Here is an 8,548-nt window from a genome sequence, read left to right as displayed (position 1 = left end):
CGGAGGAGAGACCTTGGCCCTGCGGCGGAGCAGGGTGGTCGTTGAAAAGCTGCTGCCAGGCACATCGTGAGCAGCCTGCCCAAGCAGCTCAGCCCCGACAGGCCGAGCCGGCAGAGAGGCCATTTTCCACCCTGACTCCACACATCTTCATCCCGGCCCTGGGGTTACTGAGCAGCGTGGGGGACAGGGAAGAGTGTGGCAGGGAGGGGGTTGTGTGCTGGCCAGGCACCTTTACCAAAAAAATAAAGCAGCTTGTGAGACAGCTGAAACACAAACAGGCTATGGTGGGGCAGTAGGATTTTGCAGGAGCACTTGGGGAGACAGAGGGGATAGGTGGGAGCTGGTGGGTTCCAAATCCTGTTAAACTGGAGCCTGGACAAGGGGCAGAAAGAGCCAGTGGCAGATGAGGGTGGGGAGGCCAGGTAGGTTAGGTGTGATGGCTTGCTGCTCTAGCTGGGGCTGTGACACATTGTTAGAAGCATTGTTTGGCAGACCCAGAAAGAGACAAAAAATTAGGACAACCTTCCACTGGAGCTCACACCTCCTTGGATTTACCTGTGAGGCATGTATCAATATACATCTGTCCTGAAAACACTTTCACTGTGACTTTCCTTAGGATAGGCCTGCCTGGGAGCACGTACCTGACCTCAGCAGCTCCCTTCAGGTCTGTAGAGGCACACGGCTCAGCATTGCTCTTCATAGGTGACCAGTCCATCTACTACCATCAACCAGTTTGCCCTCTGAGCATCCCTGAGACATGTGGGTTCTGCTTTAGCAACTTCCCCAAAGGTGTGGGGACCCACAACTGCACTATGAGAGGATTTCCCACAACTAGGAAGCGATCAACAAAACATACATGAAATTAATCGGTAGTGTCACCACATTCACTGGTCACCACTGACCTTTTAAAACATGTCTCCACTGATGTCTGCTCTTGGTTCTGAGCACAACATCTCTAGTTCCACTTTGGCCAAAACAACATCATCAACATTTGACTCTTCAGTAAACCCCTTCAGAGCATCCTGCTTTCCTCCCGCAGCCATCTTTCCTCCCTGCCCTTGCTGTTCCCATCTACACTTTGCACTCTGGCCAAAACCCTCTGTTTTTAATTCCTCTTTCTAAACTGGGATGCCAGTAATTAATAATCAGTTTACTCCAACTAATGGTCTACACAGACACAATTTCTCCTACTCTTACTGAATATCAAATTATTTATACAAAACAGGATACTTTTAGAAGGAGAGACTGAGATGTAACCCAGAGTCTCAAAAAAGAATAAAAGCCAATGCATGGCAGCCAGACTCTCTGCTCTGCCTGGTACATACCCAGATTATGAGGTTGGGTTTACATACCTCAGGCTGCTGGACTCTTCTGGCAAGGGATAATCTTTTCTGTTTAATGAATATTTCAAAAGAGCTGGGGTTTGTTCCAGTGATGGTTCTCATGGAGGCAGAGAAATAAGAGGCTGTTTTCAAAATTAGATTAACGACAATTTCTTCCCACTTGCCAAACCTGAGCAGCCAGAGCTCCATAGCTCTTTTCATGCCAGTCATCCTATACTCCAGTCCCAAATATGTAACCCATAATCCCATTTGACTTTGTTACCACAATGGAACTGTCCGATCCCAGTCCTGTGGTTTCAGACCCAGCACAGGCAAATTTGACATTTCGCACTTGTATGGAAAATAGCTTGAGGACAGTGAGTAAAATGAAAGTCTATGGAGGTTGGCTTTGGTTTTCATTGTTGATTGTGTGGAGATGGGAAGGGATTAGGCATGTTAGCTTGATGTTGGAGGAGGAAAGCTGTGTCTTGGCATTTCTTTCCTGGGGAGCTGGGTCCCAGGATGACTGGGAACACCCACTGAACTGAACAATTCACTGTCCAGCTGCTCTGTAACCTCACCCATCCCTTATACATTTTTCTCAAAGTTTGAAAGAGATGCTGCCAAATCAACCCCATTTTTCCTGAAATCCATGTCAATCCCAAATTTACCTTAGATTTCCTCCAACTTTTGAATGCAGTGAACCTCTGTTGTGGGGAAGGGGACATTTACTGAAACGCGCTTGGATGACGAAAAAGGAACATTTCAAGAGTGAGGTAGCATGAAGGTAATTTTTTACCCTTGGTTCTGATGTAAACAGGTTTGGTGAATTTGGCTTTGTGTGCTTACCATCTTATAAAATGGTGAAGCATTTTGAGATCCGAAGGTAGGAAAAGGTTGTACTAGCGGTTGTACTAGCACTGCGTATTTATGAGTGCGTTTTCCAATCTTTTTCATCTGTTTTTCCTAAATTGTTTCCGCAGCTCTCTACAAATCTCTTTCCTGTCTTAGCTGGGAGATGGGCAGATGCCTTGATCCATCTCCTCCTCTGTCGTGATGCAAAAGGCAGGCAGTGCCATCATGTTACCTGTGCTGTGTCAGCCTCGGCTTGTTACACAGTCCTTGGAATCTCCAGCCCTTTGGAAGTTATACATAATACTTTTTACCTATACTGATCCCTTTGGTGTTTCAGACTACAGGAGGGAGGTGAAGGCACTTCAGATCTGCCTGGGTGGGAAAAGACGCATGGCGATTGCACTCTTTTTGTCTCCCCTTCTCCCTTCACTTTCTAATACTGCCTACGATAAGGCAGGTTATTCATATAAGAGACGCTGAAGAGGGAGAAGATCCATAGTCATGACAGCAGTACAAAAGAAAAGGAGAAATAAACAGAAAAGGTTTCAAGTCCTGCAAATAGAAACTTCTCTTGTTTCAAATGAGTAATAGATCAGACTCTCAGCTACAGCTCTCCAGAAGAATATATCTGACTTTTTCTGAGCTGACCAAAGTCAGAGTACAGGCTGCCCTACTGGGAGATGCCTGCCAGCCACCACCTCCGAACCAGCATTTCTCAAATTAAGTCTTATTTCACAAGAAAAGACAAACACAACATCCAGCCTTATAGATACCTGCATTTGATAGATACAAAAAGCCAAGCAACTCCCTTCAAGCACTTGGAGCCAGGAGGGGGTGACCATCTCTGCAGGGACAGCTATCACACAAGCCCTGCTGCTTCAAGCACGTCCTCCTGCTCCCACTGCAGCGAAGGCCAGGTTTGAGTCTGGCAGCTGAGAATCTCACCCTTTGGCTGGTTCCCAGCACCTGCAGGCTCCTTCCTGCCTGAGCCAGGCCAGCTGCTTTCTCCGGTCTCTAAAGGGCACGCATTTCTCTTACACTGTTTTTCTGCACAGATTTATTTGCATGAAGTGAATGTTCTTTAAACCCAGGTTCTTCTTTTTTTGTTAAGATCAAAAGCCCAAGTGCCCTTCACTGCAGCTGTGTCTATCTTTTAATGTGTAAGCCAGTATTATTTTAAAGATCTACACAAACCCACTTCAGGGAGCTCTTCTCTCCTGGAGCGCAAGAGGCTTTCGGGAAAACACGTATTAGTGAAAATGAAATCCAAACAAATAGAGATGAGCATAAGGGGAGAACCTGAAACAGCATCTGGGATGATAAATATTCAAGCATATTTATCTCAAGTTCGGTATCTAAATCAGAACTTTTTTAAAGTCACTGTTTCACTTCCCACATCTTAGCCCTTAGAAAGAGAAAAGCAGGTCAAGGGGCAATGCTCACACAGAGAGAGTTGGTGTCAAACAAGTGCTTTTCCTTTCTCTTCCAAACAGAACTTTCTGCAAATGAACCATAACATGTTTGAAGAAGCCATTCATAGGAGAAAATAAGCTGATTTGTGTGAATATTTGTCATCTTGATTTAATAAGTGATCAATTATAGTCCATGAATTAGTCCTACAGACTGTTAGTGTAGACTAGAAATCTAGTGTTTCAATCTGAGCAGATTGGCTACTCACAGTAACCAAGAGACACTATCACTTTTTGGCTGCAGATGTAGTTCAGTACAACTCTTGGTGTCAGTCTAATCTCAGGGAACGTCTACAGGAAAATGTAGAGGATTTTCTGCAGTCCTTCTAGATCTTTATAAAACACCAGTCCTCGGCTTAGTCGTTTTGAACCCTATGTGGAGAAGCTCTTATATCAAGTGCTATACTGGGGAAGCCTAGAACCTCTGCTTCTTATTTGGGTTGAATAATTTTCTCTGCTATAAGACCCCAGTCTTCCTTGCTTGTGATTTTGCCAAACTTAAAAATGTTTGGGCAGGAGATTTTCCATGCCAAATATGCAGCTTGAGCTACTTCCAAGATCCAAGTTAAGGATGAAAAATGTGGGTTTTTTTCACATGGCCCGAAATTCTTGAGTGCTGTTTTTTGAGTGGGGAGTAAGGGTGAGACGGGTGACAGTTCTTTCACTTTCCGGGAAGGGCTGAAGAAGTGGCAATAGTGCAGAGCACGGACCAAAAGAACAGCCTTTGAGTCACCAGAGCAGTCTTCAAGGTATATTTACAAACTGCCATGTTAGTACCTCCCACAGTTCATCCTCTCTGAGCACAGACGGAAGGGGAGTGCACATTGCAGCAAGGAAGCACAGGGATAGGAAGGACCACAACCCCAGAAAGCTGGATTCTCCCTGTCCATCTGCCCCTGGCTGACATGGGACACATCGATCAAATAGTCTTTGAAGAGGTAGGTGGTGCCACTGAAGGCCAGTGGGATCTGTGCTTTGGGCAGATGAGGTGCCACGCTTAAAAATCCTGAAAAATCAGGTGAGACACACTTCAAACAGAACCATCGGTTTTCTGGCAGGCTTTGGCTGTCATGATTTATATGGGAGAGTATAGGATGGGATCTTAACTCACAGAAATTATAATCTCACAGACTGTCTTGAAAATAATAATTGTTTTCTGTGGAGGACAGACATTCCAGTGATGACTGCCACAGAAGGACAACATGGCTGTGTCATTCAAAGTGCTAGAACAGAGTGTAATGACGTTATTTCTGGTATTGCCTAGCTTTTGAATACTTGTCTTGGCAATCTTTGTATTGTTCATCTAATAGAAGTTTTATATGTGATAATATGACTCTGACAGGCTGGAATGCCAATTATTAGGCAGGCTTCTTGATCTCTTTCTAACTTTACAGTTCCAACTTGTAAAAAGCCCAGCCCTGAAATTGGGTTGTCGGATATGATTGATCTAAAACTATGGTTTTAAGCCGTCATCTGTGGATCCCTGGAGGGATTGTTCAAGTTAAGCACTTGTTGTCAGCCAGCTTGCGTTTGAAATGCAGGATCTTCCCCTCCACTATGTGGTTCTTTAGAGGTTTGCAAATGAAAAACGAGTTTGAATCATCAAGGCTGATTTTGCTGATGTCCTATTGCTGATGGCTTGCCAGTGGGGTGTTACTGGATACATATACCTGAGTGTTGCCATGTGATTAGAGCAGAATAAACTTCTTGGAATAAAGATTTTTGTATTTGGATTACTTAACTTTTTTTTTTTTTTTAGTTTTTTCCTTTTGTGAATTGGCCACAAGCAGGTTATGACCGTTTTGAATATTTTTGCTTAATCAAAATTACTCAGTGGATAACTCCCTGGTCAAAAGCAATTTGGGAGCAGCCTATATCTAGTATGCAGTATTTGGACACTGACTGAGTTGATTGAATTCATGACTCATAAGGATGGTTTTGCTCCTCATTCTCCCATTGGGCAAGTGAAACTTAGCTTTGGGTTTTTTGCATGATCACTCCCATTGTCCAAGTCTAAAATGGCCCTTTTGTGTGAACATTTCCAAATGTTGCTTAAAAATCTACCGCTTGGCACAAACAATAGAGCCTGTCAAATCCAATGTGCACTCGAACACCTGCAGGGCCTCCGGATTGCTGGGGAAACATGAACAACTTAAATTAAAGGCAGTAAATGCTTCACCTCACACTTCCTTTTTTATTAAAATGCCTACAAACTTTTTTTGGCCTTTGTGCTATCCCTACAGTAAGAAGTGAATCACTTGTAAAGACGTGAATGAATGTTTCCAGAAAATAGTTTGTACGCCCAAGATCTGGCCAGGGAAATTGCTTGGTTGTGAACAGGACACCCTCTGGAAGAGCTGTGTGTCACTTGCAGGTCACTACAGCGTGGCAGATATTGCAAGAGCAAAATAACTATAACATAATATCATCAATCAAAACACACAGCAATTTCCCGTGTTGACTGCTACAAGTCTGTTAACTCCTGGGTGTCGTGGATTTCGAGCAGCTCGGACAGGGATGATACTAAGCTGCGCATTACTCATTAGGTTTGCTAAATACATGGTTGCCTTTTATGGATTTTGAGAGACAAAATCCATAAAAATTAGAAGCTTCTGTAGTTTTTTGATAAAATAATTTAACTGCTCTTTTAGTAACAGCAATCTAAAGGGTTCAGTAAAGGAACACAATATTTTACTCAATTGTTTTTCACTCTAGACATAAGGGCTAAAGAGGCATAAACTGTTTTAAGGGGAGGGGGAAGAGTTTTGGTCTGTCCTCAGGATTTCCCCATCTGGATCCAGCCACTGTATTGCTCCTGCCTTGTAGATAGCACTGTGCATAGCGATGCTGTTTGTGTTCTGCCACATGGGCAGCCGCGATTTGAATGTTGCAATTAGGCTTAAATCAGGACCCGTGGAGGGACTTCATCTCAAGTGGGGCCAGTCAGCCTGGCTCCCATTGTGGTCGATGGAAAGAGGGGGGCAACTGGGGAGCATGTTTTTTTTAGGCAACCATTTTAGGATGAGACATGACGTGCCCAGGGCTCCACTACTGGTATTGACTAGGTCTCTATTTGCTAAACGTTATCTATTATGCCATACCCAGATGTCTAGCATGGCTCCTGCACTATAGCTCCCATAGTCACTTGCAGTATAGCTGCAGCTCCCCCTGCTAGCCATGCTGGGCTGTACTTGCAAGTCTGGCTGGAAAGTCCCTTCAAGTGTGGAAGGCATCTACAGGGTCTCAGCACTTAGCTGAGCCATTCTCCAAGACAGGAGAGGCCACACTTAGGAGGCAGTGAGCTGTGGCAGCTGGGGCCCCCCTGCTCCTTGCCACCTCCCCTGGAGCTGCTGGAGTGCACAGAACAGGAGCAGGAACAGAGTGGTGTACAGAGCGCCGCAACAACCCCCGTGCCGTTGCATCCTGCTGTGACATCTCCCGGGACACCAGCAGATAGGAGGAGATTGAATTCCTTCTCCCCCAGATCCATATCTTATTTCCATACTAAACTATTCTCGCTCCAAGAACATTGCTCACATGCACTTCTCCCCGTAATTCGAAGTTTTTTCTTTCCTCTGTAAATCACACGCACAATGCACTATAGAGCCCCATTTATGAAAACAAGATCTATAACGAAACCCTCTTAACACCAGTAAATCTTCTTTTAATGAATTGGGCCTGTAGCTTCAATTACGAAGCTGGGCTGTGACGGCTGCTGAGCAAGCCATGCCAACAACAACACCGAGGCAGATCACTGTCATAAGGGTGTTAGGAGAGTCTCAGGAAAGGCTTGGACGCTCCCCCTTTTTTTTTCCCTTCAAGCACTTTCACCTCTGCACTGCATTATATCCCCGTCCAGATGACTTCGCTGGGATCTCCAGTGTTCTCGGGAGTATTTACATTATCAGAAAAGAAACCACTAATTTATTTGTCCAGCCTTCCACATAAATATACCCATAGCCCAGTGTGAAACAGCTCACATTTATCTGGTTTGCTTTGTTTTCAAATGGACCTACCCTGGATTTGCAGTTTTACAGTGTGTATAAAGAATTAAGCTCTTTAATTAGATTGTAAACCCTCTGGATCATATTTTTACCCTGGTTTTGTGCACTACATACCATCAGAGACTACTCTCCTTCACCATTATTAGAAATACAGCACTTCCAGGGATCCCATGGGAGATGGATGGGCCAGTTACAGGGAGGGGCAGATCTAGTGGCTCCCACATGGACAGCTGATGTGGGAACGCTGAAGATACTATTTCTCCTCTCCCTTGGGTGGTACATTTGGGCCATCCATAAAACAGGGTGTTGAGGAACCCTATTTTTCCTTCTCTGGCAGCGAGAAATTGCCAGTGGACACTGAAATAGCAGATGCTTTTATCCTTCTGGCCTCGGACACAGAGAAAGGGGCAAAGCACAAAGTGAATGCTCACCCTCAAACCTTCCTGCTCTCCGCTGGAACCAGTGTTGATGATAAAGGCACTGGGCTGGAGAAACCCAATTGCTTGCTCCTGCTCTGTGCGGGATCTCAGATCTCCATTTTTAATGTGGAGACCAGGATGATTTTCACCCATTCTTGTCATATTGACGCCAATTACAAGCTTTTCTTGCTACTTGCTTCTTCTGTTGGCCTCACAGAGTAGCTCTCTTGAGTCATCTTGGTGCTGTAGTAAAACTCAGTATTCCAGAGGACCTCTTTGGCCCCATTTTACTTTTAGACAGCCTGCGCTTGTCCTGTTTTCTGTCTTCCTGCAGCAGGCTGAGTCATGTTGATTTAGTGATGGAAGATCCCTTGATGGAGAAATGGGAGAAAGGAATATTAAAACAATAAATTTCACTTACTGGAATGCTTGGCCTAGAGACACCTGGTCCTGTGGGCTTTCATCACTGGAAGTGGATG

Source organism: Charadrius vociferus, unplaced genomic scaffold, assembly GCF_000708025.1.
Source record: "Charadrius vociferus isolate BGI_N301 unplaced genomic scaffold, ASM70802v2 scaffold61, whole genome shotgun sequence".
Taxonomy (NCBI): domain Eukaryota; kingdom Metazoa; phylum Chordata; class Aves; order Charadriiformes; family Charadriidae; genus Charadrius; species Charadrius vociferus.
The sequence above is the reverse complement of the archived record's forward strand: the minus strand, read 5'-3'. Positions refer to the sequence as shown.